Below are 26,824 nucleotides of genomic sequence, written 5' to 3'. Positions count from 1 at the left end.
GGGCACACACATCTGCATTGTAAACAAATCTGTAAGAAATTGAATTTTGTGGTTTTGTGGTTTATTTTTACTTTGTATAAGTACTATTGTGCCTATAGTTCCTGAGATCCTGTATCAGAATCATCTAAGATATGGCCTAGCTTGCTTCACTGCCTGTATTCAAATCCCAAGGAGCTAAGCTATATAAATTTCTATTTTCCATCCCTTTTGCATTTGTATTTCTTATATGGTTTACAAAGATATGAACAGTTCTTTTGATAGATGGATAGATTCAGGTATCTAAAATATTGGGGATTGCTTTTGCTATCTTTACTTTATTGAGTCTTAAAAGTCAGTTTCAAATGGGGTGAAAAGGAGAGTAACCACTTAGCTATAGTGCTTTACTCTCCACATGGTGATGTTTATAAGATCTCATGGTATGCTTTAGCTGGTCTCTGATGTACTGAATGCATCTTAGGTGAGGATGTTTTGTTCCACTGTTGGTTGTAGTTGGTAGGTTCAACAGTTATGCTAAAATCTTAGTGTTAGAAACTTGTCAACAGAGCCAATAAAAGTGGTCCTTTGCCTACTAACAAGGAAATTTGCTGGCTATTACGTAAAGGGATTCCTACTCATTCAAAATCATGTGGAATTTTATACCTGAAATTTCCGTATAAATTTCATTTTAAATTTTAAATTAAAAATTAAAGGCCAAAAAAAAATATTCTTCAATATATTAGAATGATTGTATATTAGAGACAAAAAGCTTATAAATTATTTAGTCAATTTCCTTATTTTATATTTTTAAGTAAAATTTGAGTTCTAAGTAAATGGGGGAACTTCCACAAAACATTCAGTGAATTTATTAAAATATTCAGAGATTAAAGATGTTTTCCTGATACAAATTTTTCCAAAAAAAGTAATTTCCTGCATACTGCATTTGGAATCTTTTGAAGATACATTTTCATTTTCAAGATTATAATGATATTGTTTTCCCTTAGAAATATTGTTTTAGCTTTTTTACTTAGGTCTGTGATTTTCTCAGTTTAAGATTTATGTGGCACTAGAAAGACTTAATACTGTTTTTCTTCTAATTAATAGGTTGCTACTTACTTACAATATCTTTCTTTCCCACTGAACTGCTGTGGAGCCTGTCTAGAACTGGTGACTGCCCATGCTTGAGACTAAAGGTTCTATCACTCTGGTCTATTTTTCTCTTCTTATCCTCTCATCATACTGCATTGATATCACAGTTATATGGTTTCCAGCTTTATTTTTTTTTTTTTATCAGCATTGGCTTGGCTATTCTTGTCTATTCTAATTTTCAAGAAATTTTAAAATCAGCTTGCCAATTTCTACTAAATAAATCTTCTAGGATTTTGATTAGGATTGCATTAAGTTGTTGGATTCAGGGACTCACATTTTTTCCTTCTTTCTTAATTACTTGCTTTGCATCATAATTAGCTGTCTATCATAAATGATATGTTGCACATCTAATGGTGGGTTATTATGCATTAGCCTGTCCATCTGCTTGGATGTGATTTAAAGAATCATTTTTAGCTTCACTGAAATATTCTTGACAAAAATGAATATATTTAAATTGTACAAGGTAATATTTTGATATCAGTATATAATGAAAATGATTGTTAAAATAAAGCTAAATTATCATATCCATCTCTTTATATAGTTACAGTTTCTGAGTGTGTGTGATTGTGTATTTGGTGAAAACATTAAGATCAATTCTTTTAGCAAATTTTGAGTATAAAATGAAATCTTATTAACTGTAGTTATTATGCTGCACATTAGATCTCCAAAACTTGTTTATTTTGCATATCTGAAGCTTTATACTCTCTTAATGGTACCGATTAATCTGATCTATGGATATGATATTTCCTTCCACTTATTTAAATAATATTTATTTCTTGTAGCTATGTTAAGTGTGGCTCAATGTAGTTGCACGAACATTTTCATTGTATTTATTTAATATTTGATGCAATTGTAAATCATATTTAAAATTTATTTTCTATAGTTGCTATATAGAAATAAATTGGTTTTTCAAATATTGACTTTTAGTTCAATATCATGAATCTACTTGCTGTATTTATTAAATCATTTGTAGATTCTTTTTCTTGTCTACATATACACATGCCATTTATAAACATTGACTGGTTTGCTTCTCTTTTTTTCACTTATGAGCTCTTATACTTCCTTTTTTTCTGCTGCTGGTTAGGATGTCAGTACAATATTAAATCTAAATGATGATGATAGACACCCTTTTCTTGTTTGGGACTGTGGCTCAATATTTTACTATTGAGTATAGTGAAAGCTTAGGGCTGTCTTTGTAAATATCTTCTCTCAGATAACAGAAATATTCATTTTCTCTTAGTTTGCTGATTTGAAAACAAAATCTCAAATAAATGTTGACTTTTATCAAGTGTTTTGATAGATTTCGATTAATTAAAATTAAGACGGTCCACTGATCAAATACATCATTAAAGTGTACAAAGACGAGTCATTGGCAGACACCATGTATTTACAATACATCTACCAGAGAAAAGGCAAAAGATATAACACCATAAAATGGGAAGAACAAGTTGAAAAAACTTTCAGTGACCCAAACTGACAGATATATATATATGTTTGTTTATTTGTCTTGTTTTTGTTTTTTGTGACAGTGTCTTACTGTATAGTTCCTTAACTCACTATGTAGCTATGTAGCCCAGGATGGCCTTGAATTTATGGCAATTCTCCTGCCCCAGCCTCCTGAGTGCCGGAGTTACAGGCATGTGCCACTACAACTGGCTTAAATTTGGTATAATTTGAACAACAAAATTTGTATTCTTAGATTATGCCGCAAATCAGATTAAACATTCATAAGTCTATTCCAATATAAATAAAAGCTAAATTAAAAATAGATAATATGGGACAGATATCCTTTGAAGAAGAATTGCAAATGATTTTTGTAGATACTTCTTCTCCAGGAAATCGTACTCTATTCTTCTGTCTATGAGTCTGTCATCACAGAATAGAGGGAGCTGAAGGGACCCAGCCTTGGCAACGTAGAAAAGCAATAGAGGAGCCCATTCACACCACCTTCAGCAAGTGATCAAGGCTTATCCCCTGTGCAAAGTCAAGCTGACTCCATGTCCCTTCTGGCTGGTTCAGGCTCTTTCTTCTGGTCCTCTGTTGAGAGCCACCTCCAGAGATAAGGATGGAATCATAACAAACAGGTAGTTCAAGAGGCACAGTTAGGATTTTGAGCTCTGTTCATAAGTCACCAGGAAGGTATGTATTTAGAATAATCCAAACTGAGATGTTTGCAGGAGCATGAGACTTGGAGATAGGTGAGGAAGCCTGGTGTTCCAGGCAGGGGCCATGGCTGGAGTGACACTGGGGAAGATCACACACTTAGGGAGCCCTCTTGTGCTTTATTAAGCATCAAATAAAAGGTGCTCATGCAGGCTAGATACAAATGTGTGCTGAAGAAAAAATATTCAAATATGGTTTCCCAAATTACTATGTTTTAAGTGCCAATTACACATCAATGGAAGCAATATTGCTGTGAGGCCATGTTTTCCATATTGCTGTAATATCCATTACTGCCTAAGTAAGCAATGCTACTGTAGAAAGTCATTTTCTCTGTACACATTCCATAATGAAGTGACTCTTAGATGGGATTGCCTAGTTGATTTATGACTACACCTAGGTGACAGGAATTCTCCCACTGGAGGGCTTTTACAATTTATCAAGTTTTGTTGACCTAGGGAAGGGTAATTACTTTTCTGGAATTGATGTGATATGGAAAACAAGACAAGCACCAGGAATATGAGCAATGACCAATTTTTTTCCTCTGAATTAAACTGTAACATATTTACTGTATGTAGAAGAGACATTCAATAATTTAAGTAGATAGTTTGTGTAACATCTTCATCTTCAAATCCCCAAACACATAGATATACAGATATAAATATAGAGATAGAGATAAATGTAGATACGGATATAGATGATACAAATGTGGGTAGATATAGATATATTCCCCATGTATGTACTGGCCAGGAGCTGGGGCACATGTTAGTCAAAGAATGTGCTTTTGTAAGTAGCCTCACACAAAGTTGTCTCCTAGAACTTATAAATCAGTGCCTGCCTCACTGGCTTAAAAAACACAAAAATAATGAAGATCACAAATGTTAACCTTTTAAACACTGATGTTGTTTAAAAATTTTTGTAGTAGAAAAACAGCTTTTCTACTCATCAGTCATAAATTTTTATAGTTTTCTGTGGTAGTAAGATGTGAAAATGCTTAGCCTTTAAAAGAGATGGGAACCCAAGGTTGCTGCTTTCACGTACTGTACTCAAAATGCAACCATGTGGGAGATAGGGCTGATGTAGTTTAGAAAATAATTCACGGGAGGGCTGGGAATTTAGTTCAGTGGCATAAGTGCCTGCTTGGCAAGCGCAAGGTTGTGAGTTCAATCCCCAGTACCACAAAACAAACAAACAAACAACAACAAAAATAAAACCACAGGAACTGGTGATAAGAAGGCAAACTTAGATTCACCATAAAATATGAATGTCCTTAGTAATTATAGCTGTCCAATAATACAATAGTTTTGTCTTGTGTTTGTTTTTTGAAAAGTAGTGAGTAACCACATTTGAGTAGAGGCTCAGTTTGTTGTCAGAGAAGAGCAGGAGTGATTCCTACAGGAAGGGAAGGTTGGAGTAGGTTACCCAGGAAATCACTTAAGACTAGACTTTTCGGATGGGTGACACATAATACCAGTAAGTCACAGTTCTAGCTAATATTTACATTTTTGATACCTAATAAAATTTATTAAATGAATGAATGCCTTTATATAACTCATATGATGCATTTCTTAGAGAAAACAAAACAAAATGAACATTTCTAAATATCCTGAACCACATATTAGAATTGTCCACTTCCAAATGTCCCTCTTTATCCCATCAACAGAAAAATCATATATATTTTTAAGAATTTGGGTGAGGTGTAAGACAGTTAAGCCAAATTAAAATAAATAGTTGCTCCTTGATCTCTTTGGAGTCTCTCTGATTCCTTTGTCCTCACCTCTGATGTCCCTCGTTGATGCCTTTCTGTTTTAGTACTAATTTTTGTCTCTGTCCTACTTCTTAGCTCAGTAATTAGCTCAGAAATTGTCATGTGATCCAGGCTAAGTCCTCCATCAGACCTTCCCTAAAATATTTCTAATGGGGCTAGACTCTGAATTTCTCTTTTCCTCATAGTTTCCTAAGCTGAGGCATACTAGCTTAGGCCATCTTCTCTTTTTTTTAGAAGAGTCTTTCTGCATGTTGAAACAGAAATGAGACCAGCTGAGATATAATAACTAGTGAGTCTCAGTCCTCGGATTCCAAATGTAAGACCTAGAGCTATCTTGGTTCACATATCTCTTTTGTATTGTTCAATATTTTCATCATTGGGACAAAATATACAACACCCACAAATTAAAGAAATACATGTTTGCTGTTGCTCATAGTTTCAGGGATTCAGTCAATGGTCAGCTAGATTCATAACGGTGGAAAGGCATGGGAGAGCAAAGCTGTTCTCTTCATGGCATCTGCGAAGTAGAAGAGGATTACAGATCAGAGAGGAAGTGGCCAGGGACCAGATATAGTACCCAAGTTCACATCTCTATTGTATACCCAGGCACACCCAGAAATGTGTGTGTTTGCTAATCCTGAAGGCTCTCAAGCCAATCAAACTGTCATTCAGTTTAACCATCATATCTTCCTCAAGATATATCATTATCACACCTCTCATTTTGCCCTTCAAACTAGCCCAAGGTGGACTTCAGAAATATTTTTCCTTGATAGTACAGAAACTGAAAGTAGAAAGTAAAACTAATACTCATTGAATACTAAATGAGGTAATCTTAAGGACCTCTTGGAACAGTGCACATATTCAAGAATTTTATGTTTTTCAGTAAAAGTGACCAGTATGAATGCTATGGATGACCCACGTAACGAAGACTAGTGACCATAAATATCTTTGAAAACAAATACATGCTATGATAAAGAATAAATTTAGTGAGCAATTTATAGGGGAACAACTAGAAATGAAAAGTTAAAGTAACACCAAATTTTTATATTTATTATGATGACTTTAATAATGGAAAATTAGGGAAATCAGTTGTGAATAGTGGTGATCAGCAGAGGTGATTGTGTGATACTCAATTTAGACCTAATAAATTTCAAGGTAACAATAGAATGTCTAAATTGAAATGAAAATGAATTCTGCATAGAATTGACTTGAGAAATAAAGAGTGCAAGTTACAGGTTTTGAAATTATTCTGTTCCATTGATTTAAAATTATTTTACTGAGGACCTATTGGATTCTGGGAACTGTATTAGGAACTAACAATGTATGTGCCTTTGCTTTATGAAATTATGTTTGGATATATAGAATGTGTACTAACTACATCAGGAGGCCATCAAAAGCTTGGAAATAAAGTCTCGGATGGCACTAGACTGCAAGAGACCACATGAGGAGGCGCCTACCCCTGTCCTGAAGATTAAGATTTATGCAGTACTTAAGTGCATTTTGAGAAGACTTGGATCCATTGTATGTCTCTGTCAAGTGATTCAATTTAGTTCTGTCATATCAGGAAGAATTTTCAGGCACCTTTTACCTTAGATCCTAATGCAGTATCCTTCTCGCTTATCTACATGAAGGGTAGGAGACCCTGTGTCTCCCAGTGTATATGCACATTTCTTGTCCCACAAGGTAATACATCTTGAAATACTGGCTTTCTGAATATCCATTACCTACCTTAGTTACATAAGGTTGACCTATGCCTATGAGACTATCTCAAAATTATCTAGATTTTGAATCTTCCAGAGACTGAGTTAGTCTATGTGACTTATAGCCACATAAACTCCTTACTTTACAATTTAACTTGACATGATCTTGAAGAGGAGATGCCAGAGGTACATGCTTTGGAAACAACAAGAATTTTACTTGGACTTTATGGTTCTAAATTCATAAGTTGTCCTTCAACTTTTATTTTAATCTGAGCAAAGATTTTTTAAAAAGATTAATAAACCTAGAGGTATAGTTAGGCAACAAAGATATTGTTAGGTCAAAGCTGGAAATCACATTGCTTTATTCAGAATCAGAAGCTGTTCAGTACAAAACTCCTCATTCGTTCTTTGTGTTAGAGCTCTAAATTCTAAATTATTTTTCAATAGCTATATATTTTCAATAGCTATAGACATATGTATATATAGCTTTTTTCAGTTCTAATAATACTTATGAATTTATTTATTTATTTGTGTATTTATTTCTAGAATAATTTACTTGTGGTTTCCTTGATATAGTTCACCAATACTAAAAGGTAATGGTGACATATTTATAATTCACCAAATTTAACTTGCTAGATTGTTGATACCTGAAGAAATTTCATAATTCGTAACAATTATTATTAACTATTTTCCAAAGAATCAAATTTCATAGTATCATAATAGTTATTATTAACTCTTTTCTAAAGAGTCAAATACAAATATCTCAGAGTTATTGATTTGGGGTCATGGAACTGAGAGTGATTATTTCAAGAAAATTTATTCATAATACAATATGTAACTGCATCAAGCTACTTGCTCTAGGAAAACATGAGTAAATTGATTTGCAAGTAAAACAGTGCATAGAATTAATATTAGTGCCATTTTTATACTTTTAATATTCCAGTGTTGTTTTAGATACCACTCTTGAATGCTAAAATACACTCTTGAATGTATAAAATAAATTAATGGTAAAGATGAATTATAATAATTGAATAAATGTGTGACTGTTACTTCATTGTTTAAGGTAAGTTAATTTTTAATTTCTAGAAAGAGCATATATACTTATAGGACGAAATTTCTTGCATGAATTAAAATACATAAAATAAGGACTTCATACAAGAATGCTATTCTTTTATTTTAAATATGTATTTAAATGTATTTTAAATATGTTGCATTTTAAATATGTTTTTTGGGCATATGTATTCATGTTTTCACCTTTTAATGTGGATACTTGGGAATACATTGTTTGAATTCACAAAATTGAAATTGTAATTGTTATTCAGCCTTTATGAATCAGATTTATATGGAAGCACTGACTACGTAGAATTATAAGACTCAAAATCCTTGAAATCTCAGGCACTTTGTTGCTTCCAGTTGGTTAGTTTGTTTCTGATAGGACTTTTTATAGAGTTCAGGATCGATTTTCATATCATGAAACTTTTAGTAAATATTCATAAATATACAGTACAAAAGCGGAACTGGACAAAGTGTCATAGGATAGCATTTTCGGCTTTGGGAAGTTGAGGCAAGATGATTGCATGCTTGAGATCAGCTTGAACAACTTAAAATTTTAAAAGAGAGTTTTGATATAGCTCAGTGATAAAGCATTTATGTAGCATGCATAAGATCCTAGGTTCTGTCCCTAGTAATATAGGGGAGGTGGAGAGGAAGAGAGAGAGACAGAGAGAGAGACAGAGAGACAGAGAGAGAGAGAGAGAGAGAGAGAGAGAGAGAGAGAGAGAGAGAGAGAGAGAAGAATAGAGAGAAAACAAAGAGAAAAACAGAGAAAGCAGATATACAGAGAAAACATAGAGGGAAAACAGATGAGAGAGAAAGACACACACACACACACACACACACACAGAGAGAGAGAGAGAGAAAGAGAGAGAGAGAGAGAGAGAGAGAGAGAGAGAGAGAGAACAGACAGAGAAAGAACAATGGCAAACATATATCTTCATTTATATTTAACTTGTGGACATGTGCTGAGTTTATTTTGGGTTTCTAAGGAAAGGCATGGAATCAAATACAAATCAACGAGAAAATGAGTTTATTCTGTATTTTGACTATGACTTAAAATACTAAATATTTTTATATGCTCCATGCTTTGTATGACTAAAGATTTTTTTTGAGACTTTGTTTATTTGTGAGACCTACTTCTGGTCAACCATATTGTATCTCAAATAGTTTGTACTGATTTGGCTCCACCAGCTTGTCCTATGTTTTTCCCCAATACTTCGTGTTATCAAGCTTTCTATTTTTTCCAAATTTTTTGATAATGAAATAGATTTTAGTTATGGATTTAATTTTTATTTTCCTGATTAACACTGTGATTGAATCTTGTGTGAGATATGTTTGGCCACTCATTTTTCCATTTCTATAATGCATATTCATTTTTTAAGGCTAGTTTTGCAATGGTTAATTTGAGTTTTTCTTATTAATTGGCAACACATTTTTCTTTTTTTTGTAACATAGATTCTCTATGCTATATCTTCATCTATTTTAAGTATCAAAATTACCAGTTTTCAGTCTATGTTTTGCCTTTTCATTTTATGGTATTTTTTAATGATGAGAAGATTTTTCATTTTAATAAAGGCACAATTATCCATCCATTTTGTTTTCCTGGGTCATGTTTAAGAAGATCTCTACAAACTAGAGGTCATGAGATGTCCTTGCATTTTTTCCTAAACAATTTAATAGACACCTCATTATTTTTCAATATAAGTAGCTATTCATCACACTCTTCACTTTTTCTCCAAAGATTTATATGTACTCTGTTGTGAAATGTTTGTACAAATGTGAGTGTTTCTGAATTCACTGTGTTTATCTTTGTCTTAATCCTTTGCTGTTTCAATTACCACCACCTCACCATACACCTTGATTTCTACCACTTCTCTAAGTATTTGCAGTTAAATTGTTGATTTAATAAAATTTCTAGAATAGTAGTTATTTCCACTTTGTTCTTCAACAGAGCTTTGGAAATTCTTGGACATTTATAATTTGTTATAAATTTTAGAAATATCTTGTGAAGTTTGTAAAAACCCTGCTGGAAAATTAGTGTAAATATATATATATATATATATATATTTGAATTTTGATTAAAATTTTTGACATGTCTTTTGTTGTACTTAGAGCTTCAATATTTATTTTTAAATGCCTTGTAATGCTGTATCTGTAGGTTACTTATCATGTCTTTGGGAACGATCATATTTTATAAAATTCATGGCTATTTAATATTAGTGTTGATTGAATATTTTATTTCATTAAATTAACTAATTTGCTTGTTTAAGCTTATTTTGGCATGGATCTTAAAGAGAATTCTTGTAACTTTTCAGTTACTCAACACATTTTCAGATAGAGATTGTCATACCAACAAACAAAAGCAGTAAAAGTCCTGGACTTCACACAGTTGACATTTTACAAAGATAAAGAACAGAGACAAAAACTAATTAATATGATAAGTAAATAAACATATTGCCTGCTATTATAGAAAGTGTAAGTTTCATGGGGGAAAATATGCAAAGAAAGGACCTTCAAGCCTGGAGCATCTTTTAACCTAGGCAATTTTGATATAGACTGAAGATGGTATCTAGATTTAGAAAGACTATGAGAGTGATCCTAGAATTGTAAGGGAGAGGTGCTGCAGCTCTGAAGAGGGGCAGAGGGTGGTGGTCAGTGAATCAGGTCTGGGAATGTTTCAAAGTCATACTCAGAGGTTTCCGGGCAGAATGTCAGATCTGAGAGGAGTGGAGAACACCTGAGGCTGGAAGGAAGCGCCAACTGTCAGCTGGGTAGGGAGCTTCCATTCTGAAAATGGGCATCAGGAATTTGGCTCTGAAAACTTAGCTTTTGGGTGATTTTCACATATTAGCAATAGTATCAGCTCTGTTTTTTTTTTTTCTGGTAGCTTTCAAAAGAGTTGGGTAATTCCTTCCAGTTCCTCATGCTAAAACATATGTGAAGTACACCATAGTCATTGACTGTTCCACCATTTATAAGTGACACTTCTGAGTGTCACTCAGAAGTTTGAACTGGTCCAGGGGTCCCCAAGTCCTTGAGATTTGCCTTGTATGGTTGACTTTTGAATCCCCGTCATCTCACTGAAGCTTCTTTCCTTCTGCCTCTCCCGCTCCTCAAGGATTTCCTTTAGCAAGAATCTGCTGGTAAACTCAATTTTGACTTTGTAAATATATCTTTACTTTGCCCTCGTGCTCAAAAGATATGGAAATCTAAGCTAGCAATCAATTTCTATCTGTGCGTCGAAGATATTAATTATGCTGCCTTCTGGCTTTTGATCTACTGCTGTGAGATCATCAGCCTGGCTGCTGTTATTTCATAGATATCAGTCTTCTTGTTTCTTTGCTGTTCAGCAGTTTCACAGCAATAATGATGATTTTTATTTATGTCAGCTGGCACTCATTGAGCTGGATGGAAGAATGGCTACGCTTCAACAATTTTGGAAGGGTTTTAGCCAGTCTTTATTTTCTGAATATTCTCATCTTTAGCACATATTTTTCTCCTTCTGAAACCATAGTTGGAGACACGCTAAAATGCTGTACTTTCTTGTGACATAATCTTTTTTATTGTGTTTCTGATTTTCTTTTCACTTGTGCTTGGACTGTGGATGATTTCTTCAGCTTTGTCTGCAAGTTCATTAATTTTTCATTTTCTCCAATCTACTTTTTATTTCACTAACTTATTTTTAATATCATCTATAGGAGATGTTTTTTTTGAATGATGTTTTTAAATAAATTCATGGTACTGTTTTAGGTCTTCGGGATTTTGTTGAGACATATGAAACATAATACATTTATATTCTGATAATTAATTGGTAACCATTTTTCTGTTTACTATTTTAGCTAGCTCTCATATGTGGTACATTTGCTTCCTTCTAAGTTTTATATTTGTTTAAATGTCAACCATTCATTTTTCTCTGTACTGCATGTGGAAGTACTTTCATGCCTGATTACTGTCAGCTAGGAGGATTTGAATTTGTTCCTGGTGCTTTGCAGCATTCTATGGGTAGCTACAGATTCTTTTGTAGTTCTTGCTTATTTCTATGTCTGCTTTCATTTTAATTGTGACCTGTGCCAACTTCTTCTGTAGTAACTTGGCAGTGTGAAGCAATGTTGTCATGTGTTTGTTTGTCTGTATATTCTGTATATCTATCTATCTATCTATCTATCTATCTATCTACCTATCTCTTGTGTCTTCCAGCTTTTTAATTCTTTCAATAAAACAGTCAAGGTCATCCAGCGTATCTAATCTGCCAATAATGAAAGTCCAATTTCACATTTTAGTAAAATAAATTGAGATTATCATGTCCATTTTATAGTAGTCATAATAAACTACATATTTTGAATATTGGCTTAAATTTTACATTGAGATACGTATTTCCATTCTTATATTCAGTGTAATATTTTATTACTTAAACTGTAAACTGTCTATATCCTATTATACCCAGTTATTATATTTTCTACTTCTGATATACATTTTATTTCTTTAAAATTGTATTTCAATAGATTTAAACTTTAGAGTTTGTGAATGGTTCTTCAGTAATGATAACTCTTAAGGATTTGAGTTGTGTGTTTGAGGAAGGAATTTTATATTATTTTTCTGTGGCTTTTTTCTATAACTATATAAGCATGCTTTTTAAACATCCAGATGGACCATTGTAATTTTATTTATTTCATTTACTTATTTATTTTTTATTTTGAAGGTAGTAAAATACAACAGAACAAGACAGAACAAAGTCAACTGAGACAATCCAGTGAAATTAGTACAGAACTTCACAGCAGGATACCAGGATAACAGTAATAGGTACCATAGTATACCTCATTATCTTCACAATAGTTGTCCAATCAATTAGATATAGTGAAATAAAACAAAAAACAGAGCATTATAAAACCTATCAAGACAGAATATTGAAAAGAGCAAAGCAATTAATCAGAACAAAGTAAAACAGTGAAAACAATATTTACCTTCAAAGAGATGGTAGAAGGAAATTGCCCTTATTTGCTATATTACATACGGTCATCCTCCTAAGAGATGCTCAGAGCTCAGACTGGCTCCTTGTTTTTAAGGGGTGGGGTGTGGGGACAGGAGGGAGGATGGGATGTTTGATTTGTGCCAGTAGGCTCAGGGCTGCTTTTTACTTAGTGCCCTAAGTTCCAACATGGCTACATCTCAGGAGATGCTGACTGGTTCTCTTCCTGGCTCGCCCGCTGCTTGCTCGAACCCCATTGTAATTTTAAACAGGAGGGATTTTTCTTGCAACATCCACTCAGTACTGAATGATAGTATTTGTTGAGAAAGAATATTTTAAGGCAACAAAATTCACAGAACTAGAAATCAAAATCTTAATTTCTTTTAACTTCAGAATACTGAGTCACCAAAGTAGTACTTATCAAAAAAGAACTACTCTGGAGGCATCATATTGTATCACTCTATGACATTAAAATACATTTTAAAGCTAAATTAACCAAACAACATGATACAGACGTAAAAAACAGACATGTAAATGGAAGGAACAGTATAAAAACCCCAGGAATATATCTACACATTTGCAACAAAGTGATTTTCAATAAATGTGTTAAGAATATCCAGTGGAAAAGGAAAGTCTTTTTAAATACTGAGAAAACTACATATCAATATGTAAAGTAATATTAAACCCCTCTCCCACTGTTACAAAATAAACTCAAAGTGTATTAAAGACATAAATGTAAAGCCAGAAATTATCAAACTATCAGAATAAAACACAGAAGAAAAGCTCCATGACATTGATCTGGGCAATTATTATTTTTGACATGACTCTAAAAGTACAGGCAACAAAAGCAGAAATAGGTAAATACTATTACAGTGAATTAAAAAGGTTCTACACAGCAAAGGAAATAATCAACAGAGTAATAAGGCAATGTATAGAATGGGTTAAAATATTTATGGACTGAAAATAACAAAGCCTTAATGCCCAGACTATAAAAGCTCAACCCATTAGCAATGAAATAACTCAATTATAACATTCACAAAAGACTTGAATATTTGATTCCAGAGAAGGCATCCAAATGGTCATCTGTATGTGAAAGAATGCTCTTGAGATTCAGTCACTTCCTAAAAGACTCCCACCTCTGAAAACTGCTGCTCTGGGAACCAAACCTTCAACACATGAGAATTTGGGGAACATTCTTCATCTAAACTATAACAAATGTGCACAATTTTATCCATCAGCTTAGAAAATAAGATCCGTACATCCACTGGAAAAAGCTGTAAGAAATTGGTCTATTCAGTGTCTTGATGGAAGACAAAGAAAGTAAAGATAGTTTCCTTTTAAGATAAGAATGAGAGGGTTGAGGATTTTGCTCAGGCAAAATTGCTTGCTTGGCAAATGTGAGGTCATGAGTTTAATTCTCAGTACTAAAAAAAAGTTAAGAAAGAAACTTATCAAGCAGATATAAGTGTGGTATACCTGAGCCAACTAAAGTTTTCATTGAGCATAGTCAAAGCTAAAGATATCTCATTTTGATATCATATCATTTTGATAAACATGCTTAGAGTATTCAATAGGATACTACACATCAAGAAAAATGGTAAGACCTGCATTATTCCTGTCCTCCATGGTAAACACAGAGACTATCTTTCTCCTTGTCTTATTGTCTATTATATAATATATATTACATTCTATTAAATTCTATTGTATAATAAGTTACTGTGGAGGACTGGAATACTACAAGTCTTGTTACCATTTTTCTTTCCTGTAAAAATAGGAAAATCAGAGCAAGTTAGACTATCCCCATATTGTTTATATTGAAGGAAATGCTATAGTTTCTTTGTGTTTAATGGTGCTTGCATAATAAATGATAAACACTGACAGTGAAGTCTTGCTTTAATATAAAGACTTGGCATTGTTTGAGGAAGAGCCATACTTCTCCACCATTCCTTCAGCAAGGATTTTGATACTGAAATATAGTAGGGGTTGGATTGCAGAGAGGGCAGGCTGAGGAAGGGGTAACGAGCAAGGGAAAACTGCCCAACGGAGACAATGTCCAAATAGCTAGGATCTGGTTGGCCTTTGGAGGATCCTTCAAGTCCATTGTTGTTAGACATTTCTAGAATGTCTAGCATTATGAAGTCACTGTTACAAATATTTAAGTAAAGGAGAGAAATAAGAGGTATGTGTGCTAGCATCTCATTTTTGCTTGTCTTTACTAAAAACATAACATTGAAAGGGATATAAAAGGACTCCATACCTTACATTAAAGTATATGAAGTTAAAGGCAATCAATATTAACACGTGTTCAGAGGTGAATCTCATGTTAATGTGCCCCAAGCTTGATGAAGTATGACCCATTTCATATCAAACAGGGAGGCAACTCGAGATGCTCAGGTAAAACATTATTTGTTATGGAACATGGTAGGGCCTGGAAGATGCGCATCAAGACCCTTGGGAAGGTCATAGCATTCCCCGGGGAAGCTTAGTTTCTGATTCTCACCTCACTCCTGCTTGTCTACACTAAGCATGGAGAAGGCAGAGATTTGGCCTCTCTATTGGTAGAGGCACAAAGCACGCATCTGTCAGCTGTTGCCTGCGGGTCGCAGAAACAGACCAGAGGTTCAGGGAGGTGACCTCAAGCCTCTGCGGGCTACTTTGTCACACAGATTCACTCTAGGTTGTGCTCATAAGTTCCTCTCATGTTCGTGTTATTTCAAAGATCATAGTGAAGAGGAATTTATATAAGACTAACTTTATCTGAAGCCTCCTAAATACGTCATAAAAACAACATGTGCTCTCCAGAAGGAATCTCTCCAGGAAATAGCTTTGCCCAGCCAAACAGTTACAACTGTGCTCAAAACAGTATGCTCCTCAGGGCAGAGAGGACTCCTGGCTAAGTACGGCTCTGTTTATGATATTTCTCTTTGAGTGCTTATAGTGCCAAGTAAGTGCTGGATAATAATTATAGGTGTTCAATGTCTTTTCCAGATACCTCTTCCATGGGCCATGGTGGAAAATGGGCCAGTCATCATTTCACTTTCCTGCAGTTCTATTTTAAGCAAATTAGAAGTGGTCCAGGATGGTAATAATCTACATGTGTTTTGATTATATCAGCATGTATTTTCAAAATCGGCATAAGACTAACTGGTATAAGACCCCTTGGGCTTTATGTAACATTTTAGGATGGTAGCTTCATGATGTTCATTTCTCTTTGTGTTTATTATGTTGACCACACACATGTATATATGTGCACTCACCCACATTTTATTTAAGTATATGTCTGTGTGAATATATGTAATTGAATTATCTTATAAAATCTAAAGCTTAATAATATTTTGAATTTATTTCAGAACTTCATGCAAGTTAAGCACCAAACTCACAAGTGCTTTTAAGAATATAAATAGATGAGTAACAAGAAAAACGATTAAGAAGGAAGGTTCGGTCTTCCTTAGAGTGGAACACCACCTAGAAATGTGGAAACAATGATTAAGCTGGAATGCTAGCATTTTACATCCAACAAAACAGAAATTGGATGAGACAAGAAGCATCAATAGATGGCAAATCTAGAGGGAAGTTTGATGAAGAGCCTAAAAGTATCTCCTACCACCCACCTATTCATTTGAAAAATATAATACTGCAGGGAAAAAGTTGAATAGCATTTTAATCGAGTGATCAAAATTAACCTCACTGATGAGGAACAGATGGACAGCGTGTTTTTGTAGATGTGATTCCCTGATAAGGAACTTGTATCTTCTCTGTTACATTTTGTCTGGGAATGCAAATCCAAGATCCATTCAGAGTAAAGAAAAACTCAATCCAAGGAGCCATCCAGTGAAAAAAAGGATGAGGGTACTGCATTCTCCAAAAGTGGCAAGGTGGTAAAGGGAAAACATTGAGGAAATGTTCTAGATTGAAGGGGACCAAACTCAGGTGACATTGGGTTAGTTAGATCCTGCCTTGGAGCAGCTAACAGACGTTGTAAAAGATGTGGCTGGATCAGCTGTGAAGTTGGAATACGGATGGTCCATGAGATTAGCAGGATGTACCAACAGATCCTAAAGTGAATGTACTATGGTGATTTAAGAAGTTTCCTGTTATGAATCAATACAAATTGGACTGTTTAAAGGTAAAATTATACCCTACATAAAATTAAGCCATTTTTATTGCTTCTATCATTTATCTATCTATCTAGACCCATTATCAGGGATTCTATTTCTAACACATAAAATCTGAGTTAAGTAAATATTTGTTGGTTGGTTTCTTGAGAAATACAGGGAATATTGTGAAGAGTAAAGTCCTAAGAGGAAAATAGCATTTTTCTTTCCAAAATACTGTTAATAATTATACAATTATTTTACAATGGATTATGTTCCCTTTTTCCATTCTTTACTCTTTTTAACATCTTGATTTGGGTAAAACAAGCTATAACTGGCAAGTCTCCTAGGGCCTGGCCCTGCAATTTCAGGTCTGTCTCTAGGCTCAAGCATCCAGTGGTAGGTTACCGAACACAGTCTGTGATATGGATCTTATTTTCAAATGCAGATGCCCAGACCACAAATAGAAAAGATGTTCCTGTCTTCCGTTCTTTTCAGGATTCCTCTCTCTCTTGCCTTTGCCAAATGTACATTTATCTTACTTCCTTAGCATTTTCTATTCCACATTCCTCAATGTCCTGGTGATTTTGTGTAACACAAGCCTTAACTGATCAAGAAATACAATTAAATGCTATGTCCCTGCATCCCTGGTACAGGTCTCTGTTTCATGCTAATGCTCCAACCGTGCCTGACTACACACAGATGTTTCCAAAGCTGCCATTTCCTTAATCAAAAGGACCACGGATGTCAACGCATCAAGAACACTTTCCTTCACATTCCTTTGAGTGACATCCCCCAGTCATCCACAAAAGAGATGACAAATTGTGTTGGGGGACATTTTGGAGAGTGAACAGAATGACTAGTGAGTTAATAAGCAGACAAATGAAACTTGTGTCTAGAGTGAAAACATTTTGAGCACATCCACAGATTGCTGGTGTACCAAAAAAGAGCCAGCGCATAGTTGGAGTGATTCATACACTAATGTGAACAGAGGTTTTAATTTCATGGTTTAAAATAAAATGACCCTAATATAATTACTAAAGCTTATTAATTTATTTGTTCTGGGTCAGTAACCCTTTACTGGCTGCCAGGGCTTTCTGCACTGGGGCGGTGAGGATTAGCACTTTCTGTCTGGAATACTTTGACTCTTCCATGCAAGCAGTAAGAAATAACCAACAAACTGCTTGTTTTAATCATTGTACCTTATTAAGAACCACTTGACATCTAATTTTTAAAGAATTAGCTTAATTTTGCAGAAGAAGTAATATGAAAGCAATGCTGATTAACTTATGGTCATGCAGCATCAGTCAGCTGATATTTTTAAAAATGACATTGTGTGGTTCCCCTAGGTATAGGAGACAAGCAGTTACAGAAGGGACTTTGCCTCTGTTAGTAAGGTACAGGCAAAAATAGGGTGTTAAGGTAGATCATGGAGAGGTTCAAATTCCTTATGATGAATATGATCATTATGTATATCTAAAATGTACCAAACAATTAATTTTAAAAACAAATAAAAGGAAAATAGATTTTAAAAGCACAGCACCAGAATGAGACTAAAAGAAATATAAATTTGTATTTCTTTCCAGAGAAAATATTTGTCCTTTAATAGTTTTGGCGAGAAACATATACTATTACATAAAATTGGTACACCAAACACGAAAAATTTGTCTTTTGTTTCCTGGAATGAATTTTTGATCCAAGTCACTTAGATGTTTTTTGCTTTAAAAGAACTATTGAGGGAAAGTGATTTTCCAAGGTCCAGGAAACTCAGGCCTTAGAATTAGAAATATTAGACATTATTAGACTTTAATTTTCTTTTCTTGTTGCCTTTTAAAAATGTAGGTATACCATAAAAATGCAGAAATGTATAATGACTTGTGCTGAATTTAGACCCTTTACTGATGTAATTGAGGCTGTAAGTAATCAAATCTATCATAATATTCCTCTTAAAAATTCATAGTGCTATAGTCTCAAATCAACTCTTGAGGCCACATTTATGTAAAGGCTTGTTTATGCTTGCTTTACAAGCGTACATGAAAAGGAAAATATTAAGCAATATGTAAGTAAGTGGGTATGGCATTTTTATCTTACCATAATGCACAAAATATTATTGATCATTTTGTGATTTAAAAAAATGGTCTGCATGTATTTTGGGGGGAGGGTCTGGAGTGTGTTCCCATTCTAATACATTCAGCATGGTCCTACTTACAAACTTGCTTCCATCTCTTTGTGGGTAAGAGTGAGGGAACTAGTTTCAGGTGTTTCTCTCCTTGAGTGGTGTTTTGAGTTTGTGCAAAATGGCATTTGCATAGCTGGTCTTTCTGCTGTATTCATGGATACCCCTCTAAAGCAGTGTCAAGCATCTCTCTGGGGTATTGGACACGAGCCAGAGGAGAACAATCAACTCCCACATTTGAAGGCCTCAGAATCCAGGGGATGGGGTGGTAACTTCAAATTGCAGCACTGACTCCTGGGTAGCTCAGACCCTGAGCCAGCCCAGGCCTGACCCTGTCACCAAGCAAACCTCTTTCAATTTGTGGGCCTCTGCTCACAGTCTCGTCTCCTTTACCTCACTGGCTGCCTGCTTCTACTAGTGGATCCAAGATCTAGTCCACTACACAAGGGCTCTAATCTGGAAGGATGTAGCAGGTGAATGTCGTGGATTTTCTTTTTGTTATTAAGTTTATCGGTATATTTTAAGTACACATAACGATCAAGTCCATCACAAGGCAGTTTACCTGCACATGATACATATTGATTTTCCCTTTTGCCCATTCTTGTACCTTCTCTCAATCTCTCCCCTTTCACAAATGAGTGTCCATTTTTTTCTTTCTTCTTTCATTCTTTTTTCTTTTATCTTCCTTCCTTTCCTCCTCCCCTCTCCCTAGATCCCCTTCCCATTTGAACATTTTCTTCCCATTTTACAATATCTGGTACATTTATGTCTTTATTTACACTTCAGCATTTACATGTGTAGGTCCCATGTATTTCACTTAAAAGCATGGTTCCTTTGTGTTGCATGTATTAGTTGAGGAGAAGATGTGTAGCTCCTGCTGCTTCCACCACAACACAGGGTTTTGAAGGACAGGGCTGCTTTTCTGAATTCTGTTCAGGTACCAGAAAGAAAATGGCAACTTCATCTTGGAACAGAAGCTCAAGAAAGTACATAGAAGATTTTTACTATAAACCATAATACACATAGCAACTAGTCTACAAAACAGTATCATTTTCAAGATTCCTATGTGGAAAAGCTTTTTGGTTAAATGAAATAGCTGCTCTTCTCTTTCACTGGATCTAGGCTTTGAGACACAGTGCCAACATTTTTCTTTTAATAGACTGGCGCTGGTATTATTTACAGACTAAAAATGACCTTGTGAAGAATTCCCCAGTCATAGCCATTGGTTCAGGATCCTGGTCAAATTCAACATCCTAATCATGTGCTGAAGAGCTAGGGGAATCTACAGAATGCTTCCAGACTCACCTGACCGTCAGCATCACCAGGTGTGCTTCTTAAATGTGTGAATACTCTCCCTCCCTTGGGCTATTACATCCATATGCCAAGTAACACAGATTCAGGGCTAGTGAATCAATGTTTTCTGAACTTCAGAGAAAATTGTAGATTTGCATGCAGTTGTAAGAAATAGAGTAGTCCTTTACATCAGTCTCCTGGCTTTCCCCAACAACAGTGCCTCTCATAGCTATGCTAAAATCACAACCTGGAAACTGATTATGGTGCAACCCATTGTTCTCATCTATATTTCAAACAGCTTTATATGCATCCTGTGTCTACACTGATGTGTGTACTTGCACATGTGTATGTGTGTGTATGTAATTCTATATAACTATCACATGTGAGGTTCTGTATATCCTCAGGGTAATGAAGACACAGAAAGGGCTCTCCTACCACACTTTGTGAGATACACACACCTCTCCCTTCCCCCCTTCCTGCCCCTTCTATAATTTTGACATATCAAGAATGTTCTACATATGAAATAATACATTATGTAATATTTGTGGACTGATGTTTTTCACTCAGCATAGTTCTCTGGAGATTTATCCAGGTCACTGTCTGTATCAATAGTTTTCTTCTTTTTATTGCTGAGTAACATTCCATGGTATGTACTTATCTGATTGCTAAACACATGGTTTGTGTACATTTTGTATGAACATAGGTGTCCATTTCTTTGAAATAACTATCTAGGATTTTGTAGGTGATGTGTCTTGAATGTTTAGTTTTTAAGAAATTATAAATTTGTTTCCTGGAGTAGTGGATTTTTGCATTCCTACCAATAATGTATAAATTATATACTTTCTCAAATAAATTTTGGTCTATACCTTCTCAAATAAATTTTAGAATTAGTTTGTCTATAACTACAAAAACTTTGACAGAATGTCATTTAAAAATTCTTCATGAAATCTTTAGGTCAACATGAGAGAACTGACATCATCATCCTGTGTTGTTCTAGTCCAAAGGTGGTGTAGATAGTACCTTCACTCATTTGTGTCTTCTTTGATTCTTTTAAGCAATCCAATTTTTGGCATATCTTATACATTTTTAAAAGTTTAAACCTAAAATTTTAATTTTCTTTGGAGATGTTATTATAATTTTAACTTTCACCATGTTTGTTTTTAGCATACAGTAATGGGGTCAGTTTTTATAGTTTGATCTTAGATCCCATGAATCTGATGAATCCAAGGTAATTTCTAATAATTTATAGGTTTATTTAGATATTACACATAGACAAATGTCTTCTGCAATTAAAAAGAATTTCATATTTTTATTTTATGCTGCCTCTTTCTCTTTTTAAAATTACTGTACTGGCAAGAACTTCAAAACCTCTATTGAATTCAAGTGCTGAGTGTATACATTTTGCTACTCTGCTGGAACCTTTGTCTTGCAGATCCCATGGCTGGAAAATGAAAGTCCAACTTCCTTGATGGTTTGAGAGCAGTGGCACAGCGAGTTCATTCCTGCTTCTGGTTTTTGGTTCCCTTGTCTATGAATTTCTCCAGGAGAGGCAACCTCATGTAGAAGTAGTTTCTCTTTGTAAAGCAATAGGTGTTCAAGTGTGTTCTGTTTTAATTGCTACATGGATAGCAGCAAAGCTGTCTAGGTTGATACAGTTAGAATGACCATAAACAGAACCAACTGGTAGGAATGAGCTGTGTGAGGATGTAGGGTTTGCTTTTCATCTACAGAGCCCCATGCAGCACAAATGTCAATTGACCAGAGAATTCTAACAAGAGGAGGGTGGAAGGCTGCAAGCTCTGAGATTTCAGGTGTTTTGCAGAGCTAAAGTACTTGGGGCCATCAACCCAGAAAGCTCATCCATGTTTTAAGATTCTCTGCATTTTCCCAATGAAGACTCTACCTCTATAAGACCTGATGTGACCAGGTAGTTAACCCTCTAGAACCCTTCAGCTCAGGCTTGTGGCCTGAATTCTGCCTCCTCCAAAGCTTCAGAGCCTCTTAGTAGTGGCCATATAGGCCCTGGTGCTCTCATACCTAACCTTGAATCATCATGGCTGTCTTCCATTTACTTATCAGCTTTCTGTAGGACATTGTAACTATTTAGCAAGCAATAGCCTACTCCACAGTATTTGTAGGTACTATACCTTCCATATTTTTGAAGTTCTTGACTCATATTATGAGACCTTTCCTTCCTCCAGGACCTTTCCACAGGTCCCTACATGGTGACTGTATATATCCAGGCTGCCTTGAGGCGCTATGCAGATCTCACATTCAACCAGGTCAGGTCTTCCTTGTCAGGCATAAGTGATCTGGCTTCCAAAAAACATCAGCTTTCTGACTCTTTATTTGATCATGTCTGTCTTAGCAACAGCTACTCAATCCTGGTCCTCCAAGAAGCAGAACTTTTAGAAAAATTAGACTTGTATAATTTCCCTTTGGATGCTATACTAAATACCCCAGATTGGGTAACTTAAACAGAAATCTATTGTTTCATAGTTCTAGAGACTCAAAGTCAGAGGCCATGGTTTCTGGGAAGGTCACTTTCTGCTAAATATGGTGCAGGATGGTCCATGTCAAGTTTTGCTTGTAGGTAGCCATCTTCTCCTTTTGTCTTTTTATATCTCTTTGCATAAGTCACCTTGCATAAGTCTGTCACCAAATTTTCCCTTTAGATAAGAACACAGTCTTTTAGTGTCAACCTTAATGACATTTAATTTGATTATCCCTTTAAAGTTTATATCTCTAAATAAGGATACAATTTGAAATACTGGGAATCAGGCATCTCATGCAGAAATCTGGGCAAGACAGATTCAGCTTTACAACACACAAGAAGTTAGTGGGTAAATGTCTGTGAAATAAAAAGGGGAAGGAAACGAGAGTCAGCAGGGAGTGCCTTCAGATGTGACAAAGTTCTGTGATTTATTTGTGGAAATAAAGAATAAAGAGCTTGAGACAACCATGCAATTGTGAGAATATCTTGGCCAGGGCACTGCCACAATGGTTCCTGAGCAGAGGTTACTCATGCAAGAAATCCCAAGGTGGAAAATTGAAAGTTGTGAGACTGAAAATGAAGTCACTCTCATCAACCCCAGACTAACAACAAAGCATCAGCAAACTCAGAAGACTGGAGCGCGATAGATAGATATATAGAGAGGCGTGAGTGTGCCTATTAGTAAGAACAATCGCAGAAGACTGTCGGATCTACAGCCTTACACAACGGACATTGTAATTTCATACAAAATTCACTTCTACAAGGATATCTGTCTAGCAGTGGTTCAAGCTTTTACAGGTACCTCTCTTTGCTACAATTATTCCTGATGGCAACGATTACTGTGCCGAAGTCTATTATAATGCCTCTCATTTTTACATTTAAAAAATTCTCCTTGCCTCAATCTTTTGGAATATGCACATGTATTCCTACTATAAAGTTACTCTATCCCCCTAATAAACATCATATTCTTGGGCAATGTCTCTGTGATTTCTGTGTATGTTAATGGGAAGACATACATGTCTAGGCTGTAGCTCTACTATGAGTACCAACCACTGGCTGGAGAAACCTAGAGAACACAGATCTTGGGCTAAAGGAATCTACAAATGATAAAGCCCTCGCTGTGACTGGTGGAACAATATGAGTGAGATTGGGGAAAGAGTGAGGCCAGGACACTTTGAGGCTTCCTGAGTAGAAAACATTCTGAAGGGTAAGAATGAGAAGCCAGTGAAGGTCTGGACCTGTAGTAAAACTAGTATTTCAGAAAAAATTATCTGCCAGAGGAGTGGAATGCCAGCCAGGAAGCCAGTTTGGATGATATTATAGTAATTCAGATGGGTCTTGCTGAGGAAATTGGGTTAGTGTGGTGGCAGTAATAAAGAATAGCAGGAAAGGAGCAGTTGTTTGAGATCATTGTAAGGAATAAAGGTGACTGCTCAGGATAAATGTGATCTATGAGTTAAAAATAACTTTAAGGATTTGCATATGGGAGAATGGGGAAATTGGTTCCATTAACTCAGAGGAAGCCCCAAATTGGTTTTATGACAAGAAAAATGGAGAGGGTTGCATTTATTGGTTCATATTTCTGAAAAGTGTTAGAGTAGATCCGGGCAGGCTCATTCAGGGACTACTAAAATGTTCCCTAGCACTGTGCTCTTCCTGCCCCTCTGCTTGGCTCCCCATGTCAGCTTCTTTCCCACCCCAAGTACAGAAATGAAATGGCTGTCAGTAAGGTCCACACTACGGTGATATCTAGCAGGCTTAACAGCAACAACAAAAGCAGCAAGGTTGACAACAAAAACAAGTTATTTTTCAAAGATGTCTAATGCAGGCTGATACATTGTATCATCTTGAGAAGTTTCAAAGTTTAACTAAGTGACTCAGTAGGGAGCCAGGGTTCTACTTTGTAAGCATTCTGAACCTGTGCGAGAGGAGGGCATGGAGATGGTGTGAGTTCTACATCTGTCCTAGGGCCAGTGTGCAGCCTGCTTACAATATAAAGGAAGGAAAAAAGGATTGTTGTTTCTTTTTTGCTCTTGTTGCTTTTGCTGTCTTCTGCCACAATAAAGTGTTGCTCCCTTCCCATGCCATGGAGTCAGCTGATTACAGACTGAAACCTCCACAAACTGTGAGCCAAATAAATCTTTCTTTCTCTAACTTTGGATGTCAAGTATTTTGTCTCAGCAATAAGAGAAAAATAACAAATGCAACGGCCAAGAAATTCTTAAAAGACCTATTTGGACCAAATGGCTAGTATTCCTAAAATAGTTATGAATTTAAGAAGCTTTTGTTGCATTCACTGACAACACATGTATCATGTGGACATTATGAATAGTTTATCTAAAATTCATGGATCAAGGGTGCAGAGAGCTGTAGTCCTCTAAAGGAATTCAGGGGAGTCACAAGAAGGAAAAGGTAGCAAGTTGCCACATACAAAGGTAAAACCAAATAGGGAGCAAGAAAATTGAGTTGGAAATTAAGAAAGGGAAGTGATTTTAGAACTGAAAGGACTGGGATGTTGGTTAAGAAATCTGTGTGTAAAGTAATGAAATATGACTTTAGGGTAGCAGATTTCGGATAGGATTTTTCTGATTCAGAATTTCTGCTGAAGGCCTAGAACAGAACACACCAGAAAATAAACACTCACATTCCAAAGAGAGAATCTAAACACAAATGGAGAACTTGCAGAAAAGAATGCTCTGTGACTTTTGTCCTGAGAAGCTCACAAGAGGGGAAACCAGATAAGCAGAGGTTAAGGTGACGAAGAACCTCCAAATTCTAGCCAATGATGTGGAGTAAGACATTTGAGAATACCTTATTCAAAGATAACTGGTGTCACCATGTGCTTAGAACTTTACCAAACCATAGAATGCCAAGACTGGGTGATGTTGGCAGGTTGTTGGGGATTTAAAAGAGGTCCCAGAGTTAGAGGGATGCATAAAACTAGCTCCTGGACCTCATATCAAAATGTGTGCATGAGACTCTGGCTGAAACTGACCTTGAATCCAGAATGGGGCTGAGGATTGGGAGGGAAAACAATTTCTTCTGGCCAAAGACACAGCACAGAAGATGGCTGGCGTGCTGGCCTCTGGACAGATGTGCCTGAGAGAACTACCTGTTACTGTGAGAGTCTTGGGGTAACAGCCTAGAACTCACAGCCAGGCCAGCCAGGGATGGTGGGGGACAGGAGAAGTGTCTGCAGTGAGTGCATTTCCTGGGTGGAGTATATTCTATTGAGACCCTTGAAAGTGGCTCTAGAACTTCTACAGATGTCCCTGAGGAGTCCACTGTCATGTAACTGTTAAACCTGAGTTTCAGAAACACTGAATACATTGCTGTTTCCCAGGAAAAGAAGATATGAACTGCTCAAGAAATTCAAGTTGTGTTCTAAACTAGGGCAGACATTTTAATACACGGAAACAATTGTTCTCCCATTTGGTTGTGATTGAAAAGCAATGAGATCTGCTCCATCCAAAGACCAAGAATGATTCACATGTGAAGGTTATGTATGAAGACACATGACAGGAGACACATGACATCATTTCCTGTGAGAATACCATGAAGCCAAGCTGCTGCATATACCTGCAGCTCTATGGTATACATTTAGGACTACACCATTTCTACATACCCAGTATCACCCTCTAGACCTGCCTCCAAATTCATATCCTTATAAATCAGCTTTCTTTCTTTCTTTCTTTCTTTCTTTCTTTCTTTCTTTCTTTCTTTCTTTCTTTCTTCCTTCCTTCCTTCCTTCTTTTTGATCCTTCAAGTCAGCCACAGCTGGCAATGGTCTCCATAAGGTGATGCCATTTTCTTGAGAGGATTTGTCTTTGATCATTGGTGTTAAAATTTCTTAGGGACTTTGAATTCAGTGTGATTATGTCTCTTTCATGGAGAACAGAGTGTGAGTGTTCAGTCCACAGCTGATCAACTGTCTTGGAAGTGGGCTCAGGAAAATATCAGAGGAACTGACCCTGGTCCCAATGATATAGGAG

At 35.7% G+C, this 26,824-nt stretch overlaps 1 long non-coding RNA gene across 2 annotated transcripts in view; it reads right to left on the bottom strand.

The window, feature by feature from the left end:
• Positions 1 to 2,837: 2,837 nt before the first annotated feature.
• The window catches only part of LOC106026897 (uncharacterized), a 35,508-nt gene continuing 11,521 nt past the window's right edge, over positions 2,838 to 26,824 (bottom strand). The window contains exon 3 of one of the 2 annotated variants that reach the window (XR_001200493.3): positions 2,838 to 5,570. This is a non-coding gene — a long non-coding RNA (uncharacterized LOC106026897). Of the gene's footprint in view, positions 5,571 to 20,887; positions 23,008 to 26,824 lie in introns of those variants that run through there. The other variant, XR_001200494.3, reaches the window with a different exon arrangement.

This window comes from Cavia porcellus, unplaced genomic scaffold (assembly GCF_034190915.1).
Source record: "Cavia porcellus strain 051 isolate PalLab524CR breed Dunkin Hartley unplaced genomic scaffold, mCavPor4.1 scaffold_22, whole genome shotgun sequence".
Classification (NCBI taxonomy): Eukaryota; Metazoa; Chordata; class Mammalia; order Rodentia; family Caviidae; genus Cavia; species Cavia porcellus.
Note: the sequence above shows the minus strand (reverse complement) of the source record. Positions and strands in the feature narration are given on the sequence as shown.